This window comes from Ascaphus truei, assembly GCF_040206685.1.
Source record: "Ascaphus truei isolate aAscTru1 chromosome 13 unlocalized genomic scaffold, aAscTru1.hap1 SUPER_13_unloc_3, whole genome shotgun sequence".
Lineage (NCBI taxonomy): Eukaryota > Metazoa > Chordata > Amphibia > Anura > Ascaphidae > Ascaphus > Ascaphus truei.
The window spans coordinates 985,332-1,002,965 of NW_027453847.1; the positions used below are offsets into that span (position 1 = coordinate 985,332).

Genomic DNA, 17,634 nt, shown 5'->3' on the forward strand with positions numbered 1-17,634 from the left:
GCGGACACTCGCGTGAGCGCCCTCTAAAGACGTCCTCATTGAGGATGCTGGGGCTCCGCGCGGAGCGTCCGCACGGCTCAGCACGGCTTGTCCTTCTATGGACGCAGCCTAATGATTGAGACTCGCTGCTAAGGAGTATTTTACCATCTAATGAATAACACTCGGTCCATGCGGAAGGTTTTGTAGGAATTCTTTTCTTTAGAGCTCAGTGTGGTTTGTACCTAAACCTAATGGGATCCAGAAATATTAAGCAAGGTGGTCATCTTAATTAAGCAAGGTGGTCATCCTAGTGTGTGAGTAGACATCATAGGACATCAGAAAGTCCAAGTGTCTGGAGCCTTCTGCTCTTGCTGTACATAAGGCACCAGAATGGATGTGCGCGCTGGCAAAGCAACCACCCTGTACCTGCTTCTTGTGGTAGTTTAATAAACCGTTTTCTTCCAATCATCTAAATAGCCAAAACGTATTGCTTCGTACTTAGAAGGGAGTTTAAGATGTAACGTTTTATTCACGCAGAATTGTTTTCATTTTCCTTCAACAATACCATGTACAATGGGCAATGTTACCATCTTCAGAACAACATTTCATACATTTAACCTAAACGTGGTGGTTGAATTTATGTAACTGTCTTGGCGCTAGAAATGTACGGTTACATTCATTTGAACAGCAGCTCTGTCAAATTAAGAGATTGAACACTTGGAAAGCCAGGAATTGGGATTTCCAGATCAGGTCAGGAAAATCCACTTGCCATTTACTCAATAAGGGTATCCAACGCGGGTTAGTTTGTAGTTCCACTAAAGGAATAGAAATAGTCACTTTAGGTGTGAAACCAAGTTGCAATGAAGCTTTCATATTAGATTCCAATGGATTAGTCATAAACAATTGTGAGTTCATTTTAAAGCAGCAGTCCAAGCTGCCGTTTCAAAAAAAAATATGTAATATGTGCATCAATACAATCCACACAATGATAAGTAATTAGATAAGTTGCCGATCGATCTGTTCTCCTGCGATCGATCGCGTAGATTCGGCTCGGGGGCTCACTAAATAACTGCAGAGGAGAATTCTGCAGTCAGTGTGACTTTGTAAATGGTTGCTATAGAAACAAAAAAGGGTTGTTACATTATACTACATTACAAATGTCATTCAGAGTTGTTGTTTTTTTTTTAAAATACTACAAGTATTTTCTCATAGTACAGTAGAGGCAACGTTTATTCTAACATTTGCTGTAAACTAGCCGGGTTACATTCTGGGTATGTGCTGGGTATGTTCTGGGCTAGTTTGAGGCACGTTTAAGGCATTTCTGCATTGACTAACGACCCATAGGATTAACACAGCAGGGATCCCTGGGAGTCCAATTCAGTTTGAATGGGACTGCCAGGGACCCCCCGCTGTTAATCTGATAGGCCATTAATCAATGCAGAAATGCTGGGGCTAGTTTAAGGAAAGTTTAAGGCATGTATTCAGAATGTACCTGGGTGTTTCCTGGGTTTTTTGGGGAATTGCCACTGGTTTTTGTTCGAATAAGAGTTGCCTCTACTGTACATAACTGATTTATTTAAAAAAAAATACACATACTGCTGCGGCACAGTTTATTCGAGCATTTGCCCGTTCTGTGCCGCAGCAGTAGCCTGGCGCGCGCCCGAGTGTGACGGGCGCGCGCCGAAGCAGCGGAAGAGCGCCCTCCGATCGGGGCGCTCTCCCTACCGCTGCCGGGTCCGCCGGGTCCCCCGGAACCCCCTGCCGCTGTCCCGCGATCGCGGGACACCAGGGCTCCCTCGGGGAGCCCCTGGACGTGCGTGCAGGGGGCGCACGCTCCCGAAGACGCGTGACCGCGCGTCTATGACGCGCGGCACGCCGAGGGGCGGCCACTAGCAAGCCGGGAAATCTCCCGGCTTGCGGATCTGGCCGCAGTGCAATTAAATGTGTCGCCAGTGTAGGATATTGATTGGTCTGCAGATTTAAGCAACGAGTTTACATAGCATTGGACTTATAAAAAACATTGTTATTAGGTCATTGAAATGGGGCTTTAAGCTGTTCAAATATGGGACCTACCAGCTGATCTGATATAATACAGGCCGATTAATTGACTTTCCATTTCAAGATTTGAAAAATTCTGATTATTCAATAATCCAATCTCTGCAATACTGTATCTAGTTAATGAGGAGGAGTTTGAAGTGTGCGTTTAAACCATCCTCTTGAATCATTTGTAACGTAAATATGCTAATTTTATGTTTTTTATTATTCCAAATAAAATTGGGGAATCTCTTGCTAATCCTGGGAATGTCTTTTTATCTTAAAAGTAGAGGTAACAGTTGTAATAAATAAATACGCTTTGGGAAAGAGACCATTTAAATGAAAGCACTGATATGGATTTAAATTGTCAAAATTATATTTTGGGGATTGTCGTGTTCCCTGTTCAGCCAGATAATGTTGAATTTAGAGAAAAGTATTTTGTATCCCAAGAGACTGAAACTTAGTCAATTCTTGCACTATCAACGAAATTTGAACAGAAGACTAGTACAGTGGGTCACCAGCATATACGGCTAATTTAAGTTCTTGTTTCCTAAATCTTAATCTACGAACTATACTCATGAGAGAAACAGCTGTGAGTGTATTGATCAATACAACCCTGAGGAAGCTCACACCTGGGTCAAGTGAAATGCGTAGGGTGGTCCTTTTCCTGCCTGCTGTGGGGTATACGCCGTTCGTTGTGAGTCCCCTGCTGCTGAACCGCAGAGCTCTCTCCTGTCTGTGCCCCTGCCGTCGGACGCAGCCTGTGTGCACAACCCGGAAGCGCCGTGGAGCCAGAAAGACAGAGAGAAGACGGTTAACATCTTCCTGCCTGAGGGACTGAACGCAGCGCCGCCACTACAGGACCCAAGTGGTCAAACTGCTTTTACCTTACTGGGAGCATGCGAGCTGCCTGTAGCTCACTGCTTATGTCTTTTTAATATAAATTGATCTGCACCGTGCACATCTCTTTTCTCTTTTATACCCATGGAACGTCCCACCTAAATCTACCAGCATCTCCTACCATATACCGGATTTATCTGAGACACGCTTGATTTCACCTACCCCATGGGTAGGCATTTGGAAGTTGGATTTATATAAGATCTTTGCTTCTAGTACGTCTGCACTATTGTATGCTGTGTTCCTTTTTTTCACATACCACTGAGAGTACCTTGCGCTGGATTCAGCCTGTGTAATCAGTTATCTTGTAGCAGCATATCTAATTCCCGTGTCCATATTTTATGTCTTTCTGTGGTTTGCATGTTGATCGATCTCTTTTATACTTTCAGAAAGCGGGTGTAACTCGCAATACCAATTTCGCCCCTCTTTATGTCAGGGGTGAGCAAACTTTTTACAACGAGCCCCCGATTTCCTCCGTGATATTAGTTGGGCCCCCGTGTCTGATGTAATCCAAATCACATAATTTTTTTTTTTTTTTAAACATTCTTTTTTTATTGGTTTTTGTATACATACATTGGAGAAATAAACATAATGTCAACTTTTGCAGTATGCACACAAATAAACTCCCTTTGTGGGACATACAACACTAAACAGACGACGTGATGGGGAAACGACAAGACACCACAGACACTCGGACATGACTACACCGGAGAGTGGGGGAGGGGAAGGGTTGGGAGAGGGGGGGGGGGGGGAGAAGAAGGGGAGGGGGGGATAGGCGATGAATCTTCATCCTTTGTCCTTCCATCCGACGCTCGTGGCGGACTGCCACTGCAGTGGTACGGCACCACCTACTCGGCTGGAGTTTTACTGCCTCTGCCACATTATTGCTACCTGTGGGATCCCTATGTCCATGCCGTCCGGCTCGTCACACTCCCAGGCACCCCTCATAGGAGAACTCACTTCCTTTAAATTATAGCCATATTGTGGTATCGTTCACCCCCTGGATGTCCGTCTGTGCCAACCAGGGCAGCCAGACTTTTTGGAATTTGTCGCCGGAGTCATTGATTAGGCTCGTTAATTTTTCCATTCGGCATATGAACCAAATTCTATTCCTGATCTTTGCTAGTGATGGGATTGCGTTTTGGTTCCATAATGCTGCGGTCTCGCACCTCATAGCTGTTGCAAAATGTGCTATTAATCTGTTCCCTGAGCGCGAAACCTCATCTGTGGGTTTGCTTAGTAGGAACACCCATGGGTCAAGCGTAATTTGGAGGCCTAAAAAGAGCCTCTGTAGCCAATCTGAGTCCAAATCGGTACTATTTTCGGGCAGGACCACAGCATGTGCACCAAGTCCCCCCGTTCCCCGCACTGCCTAGGGCAGAGCGGGGAAGAGCCTGGGACGAATTTAGCTAATCTAACTGGGGTGAGATACCAGCGCAACATTACCTTATATGAGTTCTCCTTCAAGGTCGTGCAGATGGAGCTACTCGCTGCCGCTCTGAAAATCTCTGTCCAGTCCTCGTCCTCTAATGTGCACTGTAGATCCGACTCCCACTGGGCCATAAATCTGGGTTTGTCTGTATCTGGTTTGTCAGCACCGACCACGTCTCTGTACAAGGCAGAAATTAGTCCCCGCGTGTTTGTTCCTCTCACGCAGAGCTGTTCAAACTTTGTTAGCGGTGGTCTCACCGGATGTGCGTTGTAAAATGCCCGGACCTGGAGGTATCTAATGAATTCTGTGTTGGGGATGTCCGTTTCTGACTTTAAAAGCTCGAAAGATTTAATTGTGTTTCTACCCTCCAGATCCTTCAATCTCCTCAACCCCAATTTGCGCCACAATGGGAAACTCTTGTTCGCTAGACCGGGAGCAAAATCCGGATTGCCAAATAAGGGGGCCATGAGCGTATGTTTGGAGGTCAGCGAGCGACTACTTTTAGATGCTTCCCAGACCGAGAGCGAGTTGAGCACAGAGGATAGTGTTTTGTTTATGTCCTTTACCCGTTTCCTCGGGTACCAGATTAGGTCCCCGAGCTCCAGAGGGGCACACATCTCCTTTTCTAGTGCCACCCACCGCCTAAGCTCCGGGTCCCCATGCCACTGCGTAATTTGGCACAATTGTGCCGCTTTGTAATAGGACATAATGCTCGGGACAGCTAGACCCCCCCCCCTCCTTTGACTGCTGCATCATTTTGGCATTTATCCGTGGTTTTTTCCCCTTCCAAATAAATTTCGAAATCGCTTTTTGGAGTCCCATGATATCTGCCCGAACCACGGGTATCGGGAGAGTCTGAAACAGGTATAAAATCCGGGGGAGGATGTTCATCTTGACGCTATAGATCCGTCCTAACCATGAGATACCATATGCTGCCCAGTCTTGTAATTCCTTTTTTAGAGTTTTCAATAGACTGGGGTAATTTGCTTGATATAGGGAGCCTATCTTTTTTGTGATATACACCCCTAGGTATCTTATGGAGGAGGGCCTCCACTTAAACTCAAAGTTGAGTTCAATCAGCTTCTCCATCTCTCGGGGAACATTAAGACTTAGGGCCTCTGATTTTGTCTGATTAATCTTGAACCCCGAGATCTGGTTAAATTGTTCTAGAAGCCCGAACAGGTTAGGTAGCGAGATTAGCGGCTTCGTCAGGGTTAGAATAATATCGTCTGCGTACAAAGCCACTTTGTGTTCTTGTGAGTGTATTTGTACTCCAGTGATATCTTTGTTGTTACGAATTTGGGCTGCTAGTGGTTCAATGCATAAGGTGAACAACAAGGGTGATAGCGGGCATCCTTGTCTCGTACCACTTTTAATTGGAAACAGCTCTGAGGGAAACCCTTGGTGAACCACCCGAGCTGCAGGCGCATTGTACAGCGCTTTTATTGCCCTCTGGAACTTGCCTCCAAATCCAAACGCTCCAAGCGTGGACTCCAGGTATGGCCAGTCAATCCTGTCGAAGGCCTTCTCTGCATCTAAGCTTAAAACCACGCTCCGGACCCCGTTGGCTTCCACGAAATCAATTATATCCACAATCCGTCTAGTGTTGTCGGCCGCCTGTCTGTTTGTGATGAAGCCAACTTGGTCGGGATAGATAAGCCTCGGCAGGATGACATTCAAACGATTGGCCAGCAATTTGGAGTAGATTTTAACATCTGTATTTATTAATGATATAGGCCGATAGCTTTGACAATTTGTGGGGTCCTTGTCCCCTTTATGAATCAAGGAGATCGACGCCTGGAGCATCTGTTCAGAGAAGGACTCTCCAGCTAACACTCCATTAAATAACCGAAGCATATGTGGAGCGAGCACTCCAATAAATTTTTTATAGTATAAATTTGAGAACCCGTCTGGGCCTGGGGCTTTAGAGGGTTTTAAACCCTTGACCACTGTCAACAGTTCTTCCCCTGTGAAGTCGCCCTGAAGTGCCTCTCGCTCTAAGTTGTCCAGTTGTGGTAATTCTGCGCCTGCCAGGAATTTCCGCAGTTTACTGCTTGTCCTGGCATTGTGGACCACCTTCTCCCCATTATATAGCTGCGCGTAGAACTTTTTAAACTCGTCTACAATAATTTTGGGATTTGACGAGATCTTCCCCTCTGCCGTCCTAATAGTGTGAATATTAAAATTTGGCTGTCTGTTTCGGAGTCTGGTGGCTAGCATTGTGTCCGGCTTATTAGCTTTCTCAAAGAACTTCCTCTGTGTCCAACTCAGGTCTTTCTCAGCCCGGGATGTAAGGAGGAGGTTGAGCTCAATCCTAACATCCTTCAACTCCTTTAATGTTTCCTCTCTACCTGATCGGTTATGTAGTATAGAGAGCTCGTGCAACCTCTGATAAAGCTGGGTCATTTTGGCCTCTTTCTGTTTCTTTTTCCTAGCTGCTATGCCAATCAATATCCCTCTCATCGAGGCCTTGTGGGCCTCCCACAATGTTGTGTGGGATTTCACTGACCCAAGATTGGTTTGGAAATACTGTGATATTTCCCCCTTGACTTGTTTTGCGATTTCAGGGATTTTAATCAGCGATTCGTTTAGCCTCCAATTTGCTCCCGACCTAGGCGGATTAATTTGCGCGCATCTCAGCTCTATAGACGCATGATCCGACCATGTTATGTCATGTATGTGGGTGTCGGATATCTGTGGGACCATTCTACCAGACACAAAGAAGTGATCAATCCTGCTGTAACGGTCGTGGGGGTGGGAATAAAATGTGTATCCTCGGTCTCCTTGATGTTGTTCTCTCCATATATCTATTAGGCCCATCTGTTTTAGTCCTTTTAGCATTGGCACATTGCCCTCTCTTCTCTGACTCTGAGACAATGGGGAGCGGTCTATCCTAGGGTCCATGACTTTGTTAAAGTCCCCTGCAAGCACAACGTGACCCTCAGCAAAGCGCTGAAGTGTCTGAAAAAACTCTTCAAAGAATCTAGGTTCCCCTGTGCCCGGGGCATATACGCTCGCCAGTGTCAGTCTGGTCTGTTTTAATAGGCCCACTAATACAATGTACCTCCCTCCAGGATCCCGTTTGATTTTCTCCACTTGAAAAGGGGCCCTGTTGTGGAAACAAATTGCTACTCCTTTTTTCTTTTCTTTGGCAGCGGACACAAATACCTGTCTATAATGCTTGTCTAAAAATTTCGGGGTGTTTTGGACACTAAAATGAGTCTCCTGTAAGAAGATAACATCAGCTCTTCGCCGTTTGAATTCGGAGAAGGCCACCTTCCTTTTATTCGGGCTATTGAATCCCTTAACATTCTGCGATAGGAATGTTACCGCCATGTACTTGTGTGGGGTGGGTGCCTGTGTAAATAGCAGATCTCGTGCCTACCTAGGGATATTGCTGTGTGGTGGGATGTGCGTCTCCGTCGATGATGGAGGGATTCCTTCTTTTCTTCGCCGTGAAGACCAGGGGTAGGGAGGGAAGAAAACACTAGGGAAAAACATAAAGAACATATATCAACATACAGAACCGTGTTAGTCCAGCCGGACCTCGGGTTCAGTGCCCGGGTAGGACGCTCCTCCTCTGGTGGGGTGAGGTTGCGACGGGAGGGGGCGTGTTTCGGGTTTTTGCGGGGGCGTGGCCATGACCTCACGCGGCTGGTTCGCCCTCATTTGAGTGTGTGGAATCTTGCAGTACAGCGCGGCTGCTGAGTGTGCGCCGACGCATGTACTCGGCCCTGAGTGACTGGGGGGCCGGTGTTTGTGCGCACAGTGCACGCCGAGGCGTGCGCTCTGGCAGTCACTGGGACCGCAGCCTAAAACATGACAAATATTATAGCTTTGTTTTAAATAAATCAGCATAGTAGTATGAGATCATATACTGACTGCAATTTTTTTCCCGCCTCCATTATCTCCCCCAACCTGCATCTATTACCACCATGCTTCACCCTGCGCCCCCCCCCCTACAAAATCTTGCACCCCCCCAGTTTGCGCACCCCTGATTTAGGTGGTGTTAAAAAATATCCACGTTTTTAGAAGGGATTTGCATAACGGAGCTACGAGAATAGCAGTTGTGCGCAAAAAAATGTGAGTTGGAGGCTTTTTTTTAACAAACCGATCGGATTATCAGAGCAAGAGTGAAACTGCTTCTAAAGTAGCCGTTTAGACAGGGTTTGGGCATGTGATTAGGGATTACAGAAAAGCAAAGCATGCCAATCCACTTCTAAAGTGCACTTTAGAAGAGGTTTGTCACACTTCGGAGCTACCAGAATAGTCTCCTATATCTGGGCCCAATCTTTCCAGATGAGAGAATTTGGTGTCTCTTGGCAGGAGAATTGGTTCCTCCCACATTTAAGAATGTTATTCTACTCATGTAAATCACAGCAAGGGGGCAAACCAAATGATGGGGGTGACGAAACATACCTCAGTACACCATTTGTACTGAGGAACAGGAACCTAATGAACATAGAAATACATTTAGATTATACAGGCATACCCCGCATTAACGTACGCAATGGGATCGGAGCATGTATGTTATGCGAAAATGTACTTAAACTGAAGCACTACCTTTTTTCCACTTATCGATGCATGTACTGTACTGCAATCGTCATATACGTGCATAACTGATGTAAATAACGCATTTGTAACAGGCTATAGTCTCCCCGCTTGAGCACTGCTTCGGTACTGGTAGGGAGCCGATATTGCTGTTCATGACGTTCTGACTGGCGCATGCGTGAGCTGCCGTTTGCCCATTTGGCGATATGTCCTTACTCGCGAGTGTACTTAAAGTGGGTGTCCTTAAACCGGGGTATGCCTATACAATGCATTCTTTAAGAAAAGTAATATATAGCAAAATGATAGCATTTTCATTTTAAGTCAGTCTTTCCTCTGCATATTTTATTTATTTATTTTCTAGCAGCCTGTCTTCATCACGTAGTTATTCAGGAATCTTCATTCAGGTACTTTAATATTCTCCCTCAGGCACCTCATCTTCAACAAGACATTGTGCTTCCTATGGCGGCTCAGCTGATAGAGCGCCCTCTTCAGCAGATCCTTAGAGAATAGCCGGGTACCCTCAGGAAACTGTGATTCCTTCCTAACCAATGCGGAGCAAACGGAGGTAAATTCTCTAAGCTTTTTGCTCCAATCTGCTGAAAAACCTTGAAAAAGGAGAAAAGTATTCTCCTAGTGCGCTGGTCTCTTAATTTTCTATAGACCTGTAGTATCGCCACTTTATCTGGAAAATGTAGAACTTTCGCCAAAAATGATCTGGATCGTGGACTTTTGTAGAGGTGAATCCTTTCTAGGCCAATTCTATGCGCCCTTTCGTTTTTTACAAGTAAACGGTTTTCCTCCGACTTCGGTGGTTTTGGAAGAGTTGTAGATACATAGGAACGTGTAATTCCCACAATGGGACTGTTGTTCTGTCTGGAGCTGTCCAGATTGTCAACTTTCATCGCAAGTTGAGCATTTTGCCCTTTTTAGCTCATCAATTCATAAGGCCTGAGTAGGGGATTCTGCATTAGAAATTCTGCTAGTATGATCAGCTGTATGTTTTGCAATCCCAGCTAAACCCCATTTTAATTCTGCAATGTTCACTCGGTATTGAAGGCCAAATAATATATTTTAACTGCTCATCCTTTTGTAAAATGTAGATAGTTAGGTATTTTCATAACAATAGGGGGCATGAGGATAGTTTACGAGCACACACAAATTTTTATCCAAGAGGGATAAAAGAAGATTCCTCTTGTTGCACTCTCTATTATATCATTTATGCAAAACAAATGTGCTTTTTTTCTTTCCGCCATATGAGCTCTTAAATCGGTACAGACTATTACAACCAAAAAATAAAAAAGTTTTATTACATCAAAAAATTATAAGGTGACTGAAAAATATAGTGATCAAAAAAGGGTTAAAAAGTCCTCTCACATGGGGGTAGAGAGGTAAGAGACTCTATATTTATTTTCAGACTATAAAACACATTAATATGTGTGTCTGTTAATTTGAATCCACTCTGACAGCTCAGTATAATAATAGATACAATATAGTAATTTCTAATAGCTCAGTATACTGTAAATACTTGTTGGCACTTGGTTAAATACACATCTAGATAAAAAGTATCAAATCACGCAATAGAGATATATATATAGATATGTAACATAAAGATTAATTTATGATCAATATATATGTGGCTAAATGGCTATTAGCCTATGATAAAGTCAAAGTCCGCAGATGTATTCAAGAGCCATATAACATATATAGTCTCCTTGATTAAATCTCCTTTGGTGATCTAATGTTATCCTGATGTCTCACAGAGACCAAAATAGAACCAGAGGAATGGTAAGTAACACATTCACATAATATATATATAGGTGGAAGTGTCTGGCTAAACATAATTGAATTCATTAAGCAGTATAATATAAAACACTTATGGTCTCAGCGGACCCAGAATGTGCATAACCAAGATGATTACACTTAAAAGGTCACGGCGGACCTATAGACATGGTAATCCCCAAAACAACTTCTATTCAAGGGTCACAGCGGACCGCGGATGGCATATTATTAAGGGTTTTCCGTGCCTAAGACATGGTATACAGTTTCCCCAGAAGTGTGGAAGGTATGGTGTCTTAGCACCAGTATACTGGCCGTGTTCCTTCGACTGAGGTGTCGCCCCTCTGTGACGTCAGATTCGACGCATGACGCGTTTCGCGTGATTGACACGCTTCTTCAGAAAGGAGGAGTCTAACTTCCCGATCAAGTTGCCTGGCTTTTATACCCTCTATGGCTGGGGGTGTATCATTCTATTCTCCAATCAGGGCTGGTTTAAAAGTGAAACGAATAATGAAGTTGTTTCTTTTTAGAATACTTTGCTGGATATTTATTGATGTTTATTATTTTAAAGCTTTTTCTCTTTTCTTCCTTTCAGATCGCTACGTCTTGGTGTGGGGAGATACTTTCAGAAATCGGAGGTTCTCTGGGAGATAGGTGTTAGAGAATATGGATATATACATGGGGGTCAAAATGGATGTTATCTATGGTGAAAAATGTGAATAATGTGTTTTTTAGGATCATGTGTTAATGTGTATAGGTGTAGGAGTGATACTCTCTAATTTGATTCGCCCCTAGTGGTCAATGCGAACCAGACTAGATTAATATATTTAATAACTATCTAAAATATATGAAAATTAAATTTAAAAATATATATATATATATATATAAATAAAATATAATTCTAATTAAAGTGATTTCTAAGGTTTGTTCAGCAAATATATAACTTAATTCTATAAGTGAAACAACTGCAAATTCATATACAGATGTATGTAAAGCGAATAGATTTATCTCTATATCGGATATTAGTAAGTAATATGATTTCTAAAATGTATTATATGTTATAAATAATAAATTGATATGTGATTATTATAAGTATGCTGAAAAAATAAAACCTTTGTTTAAACCATCTGGACTCTGTGTTTGTAATAGGAATATCCATGGACATTCTCTCTGTAGGAGACGTTTATCCCAGTCTCCTCCCCTTGGGCCTGGTGCCACATGTTCACTTCCAGTAAATGGGAGTGTTTAATATCTCCCTGATGTATTTCATTCACATGTTTGGCTACTGGTTTATCTCTTGTATTTCCAATGTCTCCCATATGTTCCAAAATGCTCGTTTTCAGATGTCTCTTTGTTTTTCCCACATACATTTCGCCACACTTACATGTAATTAAATAGATCACTCCCATTGTTTGACAGTTAAAGTTCTTAATATTAAATGTCTTTGATTTCATAGAATTAGTGAAGGTTTTCATTTTAGTCATAAAATTACATGCTTTACATCGAGCACATGGGTAAGACCCTATAGGTTTATTCCCATCCATGTTTTTAAAGGTTGTGCTTTAAAGTGGCTATGTACCAAAGTATCTCTAAGCTTTTTAGCTCTCCTGTAGCCTGTTTGCGGTTGATCTTTTAATACCATTCTTAGGTCTGGATCTTCAAGGAGAATATCCCAATATTTATTAAGGATTTTTTTGACTTGGTAGGATTGGTCAGAGAAAGTGCTGATAAATCTTATGTTGTGATCAGTTTCTTGAATCCTTTTATTAGTTAGAAGTTTTGGTCTGTCCATTTGTTGCGCTTTGAAATATGCTTTTTATATTTTGTTCTTGTTTGAAATCTATTTTTCATCTCTACAGCTTGTTTTTTGTATTCAGCTGTTGTTGAGCAATTTCGACGTAATCATTGAAATTGTCCTATGGGAATATTCTCGATGATGTGCTTTGGGTGGTGGCTTTCCGCTAGAAGCAGTGTATTAGTTGCCGTCGGTTTTCGGTATATACTTGTATGTATCTCTCCTCTTTCAGATTTAAAGATAGTAATATCCAGAAATCCTACTTTATCTTTACTTATTTGATAAGTAAGTTTGAGATTATGTTCGTTGGTATTTAGTAGCTGGATAAATTCTTGGAGGAGTTTTTCTGTGCCATCCCATACCAAAAGCACATCATCGATGTATCTAAGCCATTTAATGATATGTATGGTCTTCATGGAGGAACTTCATGGAGTCATGCACCCCCCAGGGACCTTTAACATTGGAGGAAACCGGGGGTATTTGTACTACCGGAGCCAGCCGCAATACTGCAGAAAGTGCTTTGAGTTTGGGCACACACAGGAGAACTGTGATAAATAAAATGTAGCAGTTTGCCGCAAATGCAGAAAGGAGGGTCATTACGCTGCAGAGTGCAAGGAGCCCTCTAAATGTGACTTATGTGAGGAAACAGGGCACATGGCTAGAAATTGTACTAAGAAGAGGACATATGCACAGGCTGTAAGAAGAAAGGAAATTGCAGAGCGCGCAGATGAATGGGTTAATAAGTAGAGTGAATATGATCTGATGCATGGAACTGAAAGCAGGGAGGAAACGCCCGTGGAACCAGCTGCTGAGGTTCCCCCTGATGAGCCCTTAGCGAGGGGAGAATCAGCAGCTGAGGAGCTGGAGGAGGAGTTGCCAGATACAGGCATGGATCAGGGCCAGGCAGAAGGGGAGGTGCCTCTTACAGCAGGATTGATGGAGGATGTACAGAAAGAAGATGTGGCCCTGGAAAGGGAGAAGGAAAAAGGTTCAGCAGAAAGCATGGATACGCTGGCTGCAGGAGGGCAAGAAGAGCGCCCGGGGAAAAGAAAGATGGAAAAGGAAGAAAAACATACTCCTGCAAAAGCAAGGTGCCGTGGAGGGCTGCTGGAGGATACTGTGAGCGAGGCATCAGCCAGCAGCAGGGATGAGAGGGAAGAAGTGATCAGCCAGGTGGGAAGCCTCTCACCCAGCCCTTCCACCTACTCAGGACCGCCGGATGGGCAGGCTTCTCCAGGGGGGAAAAGCGAATCTTTTGTGAAAGGCTTAGCAAATAACATGGTGTTGGGGTACAGTGAAGAGGTGGAGAGAGCCCCCCTCAAGGATAACCAGGACATAAGATAAGTATGGGGGGGGGGGGGTTCTCCCCTGGTGATATTTTGTGTTTTTTGTTCTCTCAAAAAAGCTGAATGACTTTGGTAACAGCCGCACTTACTGTGAGAAGCTTAAAAAGCCCAGCAAGGAGAGCGAGGATTTTGGACTTGGTGGCTAAGCAAAAAAATGACATTATTTGTTTGCAGGAATGTGGGATCACAGACCCACCAAGAAAAGAAGAACGGGTTTGGGGGGATTCTGTATGGTCTGGCAGTAGGGAGAGCAGAAATAGTGGGATAGGGATTTTATTTAGGGGACAGGGGTTTAACATTTGTAAATATGAAGTGATAGAACCGGGAAGGTTAATGTTTGTTTTGTTTAAGTGGAGGGGGAAATGTTTAGATTACTTAATGTTTACGCTTCGCCTGAGGAAAGGCAAAGAAGGAATTTGTTTGAAGTTTTAAAAATGTTTTTGCCAGGGAGAGTCCAAACGCTTGTGATTGGTGACTTTAACTGCATACTTAATGAGGGGACAGGGGGGGGGGGACGAAGACAGGAGCAAGCCAGATGCTTCAGGGATTCTGTTGAAAAATATGTTGAATGATTTTAGTCTAAGGGATGCGTTCAAAGTGTGGGGGAAAAGGAAAAAAGGAGTTTACATGGGTTAGTGAGAGTGGAGGGGTAAAATCAAGGATTGATCATGTTTTTATTCCAAAGGGTGTAAAGGTGGAGGAATGGAAAGGGGTAAAAGTGCTGTTCTCAGACCATGTGTGTGTGCAATGCAAATTAGAACTGGAGGGGATAGAGAGGCATGGGAATGGCTTTTGGAAACTAAATGTGTCCTTGCTAGAGGAGGAGCGGGTAAGGAAGCAGTATGAATGTATGTATGTTACATTAAAGGCGAGAATGAGGGAATTTGGGGGGGTGAGTAAAGGAAAAAACACAGAAGTTTTTCATCAAAAAAGGTGTGGAAAAAGCAAGAAGGCAGGAGGAGGAATATAGAAGGGCAATATTAAGGCAACAGTTTCTTTTTAGGCTGAGAGAAATGGGGGGAGATGTGGGGGAGGAATTAGAGAAAGTAAGGAAGGGGGTTAGAAAATTAGTAGAAGAGAAAGGGGAAAAATCATTCATGCTGCAAGAGTGGAAGCAGTGGAAAAAAATGAAAAATGTACCTCTTTCTTTTTTAAGAAAGCGTATTCTGGTAAAGCAAGCTTAACCCCTGTGCTAAATAAAGAGGGGGAGGAGGTGAAGGAAACAGAGGGGGTGCTGAGGGAAGTTGAGGGGTTTTATAGGGACTTATTTAAGGAAATAGAAAGAGACAGCAATATACAGTAGAGAAAGAGGAAAAATTGGTGAGACAAATTGTATGTAAGGAGAAGGTGAAAGGTGGCAAAGGAGCTCCAAGGATGGAGGTGATTTTGGGGGCAAAGTACACCCAAATTTGTATAGAATTGATTAATGGGGAAGAAACAAAAGCTGCTTGCATGGGGAGATATGCTGCGGGGGGGATGCAGAGGAAACTAGGGTTGTGTAATACAGACCTGAGGAGGCCGTTTTGTTTTGAGACACCAGAAAATTACAGGGTAATAGAGGAATTTATTAGGGAGTTTGATTTGGTTGGGGTAGAAAGCTCACTATGGGATGATCAAAGAAAATTACAAGAGTGATTATAGAAAGAGATGAGTATGAAAGTGTTGGGTGTTTGGTTGAAAAGCATTTAAAAATAATGTGGAAGAATGTAAATCACAAGGGGCTGACAAACACTCAGAAGCACGTGACTTGGATGGCAGTGCACAGCTGCCTGCCCGTAAGGGAATTCCAGAGGAAAAGACATCTAGCAGAGTCAGAAATATGCCCTAGAGAAGGGTGTGGAGGAGTAGAGGATGTGGTCCATCTGTTCTGGAATTGTAGCTTTGTCAGAAGGGTATGGAAGTGTCTGGGGAAGCTGATAAAAGAGCTGATAGGGATCAGGACCCTAGAATTCAATATGATGATGTATGGGTTGTGTGAGGTGGAGGGGGAGAGGAGGAGCGTGTTGTGGAAGATAATAAACTGTATACAAGAAGTGGTGTGGGATGTAAGGAATGTGTTAATATTTAATAGAGAAGAGATTGGAGTGAACGTGTGTGTGAGAGTTGTTCTGAGCAAAATGTATACATATTATCTGTTGGATGTGAAGCGGTTGGATGAAAATGAAGGAAGAGAATTATGGAAACCAAAGTGTGGAATAAAATGGTTAAAAATGTATAAAAGGGTGGGGAGAGGAGAGATTATCTGGGTTTTCTTTATAGCGATAGGAAAATGTATTACTGTTTGTGCAAAATGTATAGAAAAATATAGAGGGAAAAAAAGAGGTGAAAATGTTGATGTGTTAATAGATTGAGAAATTGAGGGGTGTTTTGGGAGTGAAAGGGAGTGTGGTGAGAGTGTAGGGGGGGGGGGCATATGCTCTTACCAAAGGGAGAGAGAAAGAAAGCTTCCCGGAAAGGGGGGAAAGTAATTGTGAGGAGCAATAATGTGCTACGAGGGTCCGTTTGGTGGAGTATCGGAGAGAAGGGGCCGGTGCTCCCCTCCGGTGGGAGACCGTCGGAGGAAGAGCATATAGGGAGTGTGCGAGCTGGAAAGAGGGAGAATGTGTTGGATGAGGGAAAACAGGACAGGTGTTTGTCCCTGCATAGGGTGCTAGTTAATGAGGTGAAAGAGTTTTTCTTTATTATAAAATGTATTTGAATGTTGAAATATGAAATGTATTAACAAAATGTACAGTATGGGTTGTTGTAATGAAAGGGGGGTTTGTTATTTTCCGAAAAGTAACTCTGTAAATAAATATGTATGAATTAAAACATTTAATAGGAAAAAAAAAAAAAAAAATGATCCTGCAGGTGGCTCTCCCAGGGTGAGGCTTGCTCATTGCACTTGGAGCTAGCTGACCTCTGCGATTTCCCCACATGCGGGAAACTCGACTGCACAATTTCTGGTAGTGGGGGACTGCGTGCGCGCTCTCCCCTGTTTTTGGACTGTTAGAAAAAACAGAAACAGAAATCAACAACAACAACCACCACCCACAGCACAGGTGTTTGTTCAGACAAGCTGCTATTCCCACTGCTTGGGCTTTGGGCCTGGTCAATAACTGTGGCATAAAAGGAGCACCCACCCACCAACTAGCCAGGTAGCAACATCTCAAACAGGGAGAAATTACAATTAGGCACCTGCGCAGACATTTAGGAATAAATTCAGGTGGATTGGGAAATACGGAAACACATATAATTCATGAAAAAAACATTCTAAACAAAAAGGGCCAAGAACTGTATAATATGAGTTGCAGCAGCAGCAGTAAAAATGTATCTGCTGAGCGCTGCAAAAAAACGATCTATCTATCTCTCTATCTCTATCCAGGGAGCAGCAGACAGTGTCAGCTTGCTTCTATGTGTAGCCCTCTTTTCCCCCCCTAAGTGAGATTGGGGTGGGTAGGTGTATCTGACTACTTCTCAGTGTGGTGCGGTACCTGTTTGGCAACCAGGAGAGCTGAGCTTCCGCCACGGGGAACCTGGGGTATGTACTTACACTCGGTGCAGCGCCTCCACTGATGAGGGATCCCAACGGGGTGGGAGTGTGCCCTCACCAGAACAACCATACAGTAAATACACACCGTGTGAATAAACAGTATTTACTGAGCATGACTTGTAACTTCAATAACACTCTCTTTGCATAACATCAAACAATATATGAATAACAGTGCATCACTCTGAATGCATACCATTACCTCACCCACATGTCCATCATCACATTCCCCTCAGTCTCTTGAGTGTCCACAACAGTAAAGAAAGTGTGTGTGAGGGATAGCGCTTCCCTGTGT

The 17,634-nt window shown here is 43.5% G+C and overlaps 1 pseudogene; it reads left to right on the forward strand.

Moving 5' to 3' along the window:
• The first annotated feature begins 16,645 nt into the window (after positions 1-16,645).
• On the forward strand, positions 16,646-16,787 carry LOC142474035 (U1 spliceosomal RNA; annotated as a pseudogene).
• Positions 16,788-17,634: the final 847 nt, after the last annotated feature.